Consider the following 6,734-nt stretch of genomic DNA (forward strand, 5'->3'; position numbering starts at 1 on the left):
CATTAGGATCTCATATCAAAATCACATACTTAATGTAAAAATTGGGGCCGTATTGTATATTGAGATGCTGAAGACATCTCGAAGAGTTACAGTGGTGTAGAGAGCATAGAGTCCTCTCTGTTTCGTCAGAAGTAAGACCTTTTATGTTCACATGCTCTGTCCAAAAATGTCTGAAATTTTTAATTGAATGGCCATTGTAAAAACGCAATTAACGGATTGGGTATGACATAGTTAAGTTAACATCAGATTCTACGTAAAATATTGTGTTTCTTATTATTTTAAATTACGGAGCATGGACTGATTGCATGGGCCGGGCGGGAGGCGTAGGCTATACCGGTATATGATTTGACCACATCCGAAACCGGGTATGAATGAAGTTCCATGATGAAACATGTTTCGTTTTAAGTCTGTTGCAATGAAGGGAATTTCCCCTTTTCTCTACTTTTAGAAATCCAGATCGGAGCTTTCAGTTTGGTTTTGCCGGGTCATTGGATAAAATAATGATTCCCAAGATAAAAGGAAGCATTGGAACAATGGAGGCGTGCAAGATTGCACTGTTCCCGTCTTGCCTTGCTTTATTTCTTCCTTAAAGTAGAAAGTAAAAAGTGAAGGTCACTTCAAAAACTGAAAGAAAATTTATAATGGTTGTCACGACTCCAGAAAAGAAAAAGAAAAACAAAAACAAAAGATCATCAAACTAGAGGATTCGCAATCCAATAGCCATGTTATGAGTGTTGATGTTGCCTTGGTGACCGTTTTTATACTTTTGTTCATGCCGTGACAGCCGCTGCTTATACATTTTAAATTGCATCCTTTAACTTAGGTCTAAAAAATTAAAATTTAATTAATTAAAAACAAAAATCTATAAATATATATAAAAAAAACTTTCAATTCAGAAATACTTTCTCTTCTATGCAATAGCTACCTCCTGGTGACAAGCACAACCAAAATAAAGATAATCGAAAAGAATTGCCGCTATTATCAAAATAGCTGCAACAATTTCAAGGAATTTACTGAGTTATGTGGAATGTTAATCGATTCTCCAAATGTGATTTTTTTTAAACAAAGATTTTAAATACTAAAACAAATATTTATTATAATATTATGCAGTAATTTAATTAATGGAAAGGGCGATGTGTCTTCTAATGCTTTCCGTGTCATAAATTGTGCCCACCATTCATATATATGGCTAAAAATATCTTGTTTCCCTACCTTTTGTGGTCAGTGATTTACACTCTGTTTTCTTCCGTAACGGTTTTTTTAGGGGTCCTAAATAGTTGTATTCTGTTTTCTGAAATAACGAGCTTTACACAAACAACACCTTTCCAAAACGTCAAACCATTGCGTGTACAACAACCCACAAAAGCTATCAAAAAAAGAAAAGGCCAGGGACCACAGATTTGTTGAAGACTAACGTCAACTAGTGATAAATCTCCTGCTTTTGGCTAATCAAAATAATACTTCAACTTGTTCATCGTCAACAACGTTTCCCGTTGATTGTTTTCCAGACCATTCTTTCTGCAATCGGTGAAGAAAGCTTAGTGAAAAAAAGAAAAGCGTTTGTACAGTGAAGTGAGGCTGATCCTTTCTTGAAAAGAAAAAAACAATACAGGCTTATATTCCTTTCTTTAAATTCAATATTATAAACTATATTTATATACTATATTTAATTAAGAATCTCATGTAAGGTATTTCTTGGGAAAGTTAATTGCACCATTGTTGTGGACTTGCATCATATCAGTGCATGTTGGAAGAGTTGGAAAGAAGTGTTTCCCCCCCCCCATTATTAAAGAGCAAGGAACAGCTCTATGCATATATACACAACCAGATTTTGCTTTGTGGAGCGCCATGCTGTAATTAGTATTACTCATTATGCCGGCGTGAATAGAATAAAGTCCATGTGTACTTGGTGGTATTTTTTTATCCATCTTTTTATTTTGGCCGATGAAGAAAAACAAAAAGCAAATCAAACATTTAGACCTCTGATAGAGATACGTGTGTTGATAAAACGGGATACACTTTCAAATAATTATTGTCGGATTTCACTACAAAGCAATCGGTCGAAATACCAATAATGTAATGACAGTCAATAGTGAAAGCTAAAACGAACGGCATTGCTGATATCCGTCAGGACAACTAGTTCTCAATTCTGACCGTTTGTTTTTCGAGCGTAAGTTGGAAATCTCAGTAGGCATATATTTGTGAGTGCATAGTGAGGCAGTAATGGGTGAAACTCTGTTTCCGTGTTGCCATTTTTTTCACGAGGATCGGAGATAAGAAAAAAATCTTGCGTGGAATCCTTTCCGTAGTATCAGGCCCAAGGCGTGCGACCACACGTAAGATACGCCCTGCACTTCTTATTAGTGATCAAGAACTATTATTACCCAAAATGCCCAAGGCATGCACGGAGCACATGATGGTGTCTACGATGACAGCAGCATACATCCGCGGACCTGTCGACCCGATGATATCGGTCCGATTCCCCTCACCACATACCCCCTTGATCACGCCCCTCTGGGTCGCCAGTGCGGAGTTCAGAAATTAGATACTTTAAATAGGTGGCGCTTTCTTAGAGTAGGGCGTTGTGAAGGATGCAGGCCAGTAAGTAGGCCCGAAATGCCTACGCCGGCCAAATTACGATTTGCATGCCCTCAAACTCTCCAACTAGACGATCGCAGTGAACTTCAGAATTACGATTAGGTAAAAAAGAAATACAATGATAGGCAAGGAAACACGTCAGGTTTTCTGTTCCTTAAAGCCAGGTATCCGTAATAAATAACATCTGTCAACGTTGTGCTTCTAGATTATTGTGTACATGTCGTTTCTATGATGATAATGAGTCCGGATCAGTACCTGGAAATTCGATGAAAAAGTTGTTCTGCATTTAATTTCAAATCCTTCTTTCAATTTAGACGTCTGGAGAGAAGAGGCCACGGCGGTTCAAGTATATAAAACCCGGACATGTTTAAACACGGAACAAAACAATTGAAAAAATAAAATGAAAACATGGCTGGATCCAGCAGCTGCTGTACGGGCCGGTGAAACATATATCGAGATGTGCCAAATGAAAAAAAAACTATGTTGATTTCTAATGGACATTTTCGTAGCAAAAAGCTGTGACACATAATATAACAATATCACACTCGAATTCAAAATTTTAGGATCAATTAGTAAAAGTGTGAACCCTTGTCATATTGCAGCTGTTTCAAATCATCAGGCTAGGATGTGTTTCATACCGATTGCTAAAGAATACCAGATGTCGAGCCTAAAACCATAAGACCTACTTACGAGCGAGAATTTTATTTTTGACTTTTCCCGAATTAAGCCAGAGGGCAGAACCGTGCTATTCGGAGTTGAAATGAGGACATATCGCGATCTTGGCACGAAGAGGGGCAGGAAAAAAAGCCCTCTCCTCAGCGAAACTCGGGGTTGCATCCTAGCCCGGGGCGACGTGTCAGCTATAGCCGGGTAACTGCCGGGGCCTTCAGTCCTTTTACACCTGTCCACGGAGTTAACCCCACCTATTGTTCCGATGATAGCCGCCAAATGCCCGCGGGGACGCCGGGAAGCCAAGGTGTTGAAATGACCGGACAAAAAGGAGTCAGGCGCCGGCCAGGTACGGGGCACGGGATAGGGCCTGGCTCGTTAAAAGACAAAAAAAGAGAGTTAGGAAGAGAAAAAGGCGCTGGATAAAAGTCCCAAGTGCATCGCGTGAGCAGCCGCGAGACAGACAGCCAGTTACAGTGTATATGCTTTTATCTCAGGGTCCCTAGTGACGAACAGAAGGACATGGCTTACATAAAGCAACACTCTGTTACCGATAGGGTAAAGTGGGGTAAGTGGGACACTTAAACACATTTTGGAGTGCTGCACCAAAATTAAAGATTGGATTCACAAAAATTAAAGCTTTTTAAAATTGTTAATGTCTCTTCTGTACATAATGATCATTTTGGTCCACTAGCTGCATTATTTTTTGATAAATGGGGGAAAATATGACAGGACTGAAATGTCGGATTTTCCTTTGCGCATGGGGTAAGTGGGACAGTCATATGGGGTAAGTGGGACACACACAAAATACATCACAATGTACATCATAAAACACTTTTCTTTCAAGAACTGATGCCTTTCTATTAACAGCAGCTTATCAATCCTGTTTGAAAACATTGTCATTCGAAGTGGGCAAGAAATTGCAAATGTACATTAAATTAATTAGATGAATTACATTGGTTTAGGATGCATCCATCATGTCCGAAATCAGTGTACATGTTCATGTGTACAATCAATGTGAACAAAAAGATTCCCTTTAGAACAAATTTCCAACCAAAAACCTTATTTAAGGCCTGTTCTTTCTCTGTTTTTTTTTCAGGTGGGCTGGCAACAATTAGGCATTTGTTTTCAGTTTGGCTATTGTTTGAAACCTTTCATAATCTGCATTTTACAATCTCTTTTAGATTTGTCTCTTTCCTGCCCAACTTGTTCATGATGATTTTTCGCATTATGCATGTTTTTACCTAATACATGTTAATGCTTTTATGGGCACACTATGAAATTGTTTAATTGTTAAAAATTAACCAGATATGCTGAGTGCATTTGAGATGTTACTTAATGCACGTCTACTTGTCACACTTCTTGCAAACAAACTTATAATTAGTTCATTGGGACGGCCAAACAGTCCAGTGCAAGCTTCATGATACCAGTCACTGCAGTCAATGCACTGCATACCGTCGTAAACAATCATATCCTGCACTCTTCCTGACATGACTAAATCTATGCTTTATACCAGCATGCTCTGCCATCTCATACGCAAGCTTGCACACAGCCTGCAGTCCAATGCCGAAGCCTTGGCTTTCAAGATCTTTGATGTGGCGTACAAGTTCATCCTCATCAGCCATGCTGAATACTGGTGGTCTTGTAGCCGGCAAGGAACTCGGTATCCCCTTGCGGATCCTTCTTGACAGTGTTGATTTGGGGACTCCATACTGTTTAGCTGCCTCTCTGATGCCTAGTCTCCCTTCAGTTACTGCTGTATAAGCACTAGCCATTGCATCGGACTGCCACTTCCCTTGCTTCGGAGTCCATGATTTTTTCTTCCGAGCCATGTGCAGGTCTGCAACAAACACAACAATTAAATAAAATATAACTTTATGTAATTGGCACAAGTACTCTGAAATAAACTTATGAGAGTTTATAATTATATAAATTGACATAAAACTTTGAAACTATTTGAGCACAGCCAAATATTTAGCACCAACACGTGCACAGCCACGGTGTACATGATGCTAATTCCAACCTGTCCCACTTACCCCAAACCAATGGGGTAAGTGGGACACATGGAAAATATGCATATTTCCTCATAATTAGATGCATAAGCTTACTTAAAAAAAAGATTAAAATGAAATCAACAATCCCCAAACACAGTGCACTATCCCTTTTACACCAAGTATCAAAAACATTTCATTAAATATTATGTTGAAATATGTGTCCATTATGCATGTGTTAAGAATTCAAAATGGCCGCCATTACGACACAAACCTTGCATTTGGTCTAGTAATTTTTCATCCTTTTTCCAATGTCGAAGTCATTTATATGTTTTGAAAAGGACTGTAACATGTATTTAAAAGATCAACTTACAGACAAACATTGTTTGCTAAATAATCCTGTTTGTTTACGACTAAAAATTTAAAAAGAACTTATCATAATATTCGGCAATACAGTTCCACAGTAATGAATGTCAAACGCTGAAACAATCAAGGCACATTATGCATGGCAACATTTTTAAAAATCCACCAAAAAAAATCACAAGAAACTCATGATACAAATAACGTAACTGGTTAATGCTTACCTCTCACAGAATGTATTCCCAACAAAAGCGACCTGAAATTCGGCTGGAAATCACTCTTTTCCTCCCGAAAAAGGAGCTACACGTTAACCCCTTTTGTTCACTAAAACAAAAGAATTAGTAATATGAAGACTGGGCGCGAGGGCGCAAGAGGTGTACCGAGAAAAATCACTTTTTTAGGGAGAAATCTTTCGCTTAGAAGATTGAAATTTGCCACGTTGATGAATATGTTTGTTCTGACAAGAAAAAAAATCTTTACTCCAGTGAAGCTTTATTCACAAAGGAAACATAAAGAGAAAACCTAGACTTGTCCCACTTACCCCAGTGTCCCACTTACCCCACTTTACCCTAATAGATGTAGAAACAAATTCATGTTCACCCCATCAGAAAAAAAACAAGTCTTGCTTACACTTGAAACAATGAATCCTGCCTCATTTCTCCTTTGTATCATTCAATGCTTTTTTGTGTGTTTAAACTCCAAGCTTAAGACTTCAAACTCCAATGCTTCTTGAATGGAGTATTACTTCCTTTCTGTGCTCTTTCTGCAAAGATCAGTCGAGGGATGTGCATGCAATTTTCTTGAAAAAGCTCCACCAACGAAATGGATGTTATTGTGTCTTGCCTAACGCAATGGTTACTTGGCCTGTGTCAGGCCGCTGTGATAATTGCTTTCCTGTCTCAGTGGTAACTTAGCACCGGTCATCTGCGGACAGTAGTTCAGCCCTGGACGCTTTATTAGAGAATAGCTTTAAAAAAAAAGGAATCTTGATCTGGAACCTCTTTAAAAAATAAATGCACATCGGAGGCTTGTTCACGTCCATGACCGCTTTTTTGAAAGTGCGAGGGCCCCTTGGTGGTATGGGTGTAGTCATTGCTTGCCTCCACGACGTTTTTA

General features: G+C 38.7%; 1 long non-coding RNA gene across 1 annotated transcript; it reads right to left on the reverse strand.

The window, feature by feature from the left end:
- Nucleotides 1–4,107: 4,107 nt before the first annotated feature.
- On the reverse strand, nucleotides 4,108–6,175 carry LOC119739517. Its single transcript, XR_005272587.1, has 2 exons — nucleotides 5,843–6,175; nucleotides 4,108–5,107 (listed from the first exon to the last, which is right to left on the reverse strand). It is a non-coding gene; the product is annotated as an uncharacterized LOC119739517 (long non-coding RNA).
- Nucleotides 6,176–6,734: the final 559 nt, after the last annotated feature.

This window comes from Patiria miniata, unplaced genomic scaffold (genome assembly GCF_015706575.1).
Source record: "Patiria miniata isolate m_02_andy unplaced genomic scaffold, ASM1570657v1 HiC_scaffold_30, whole genome shotgun sequence".
In the NCBI taxonomy this organism is placed as follows: domain Eukaryota; kingdom Metazoa; phylum Echinodermata; class Asteroidea; order Valvatida; family Asterinidae; genus Patiria; species Patiria miniata.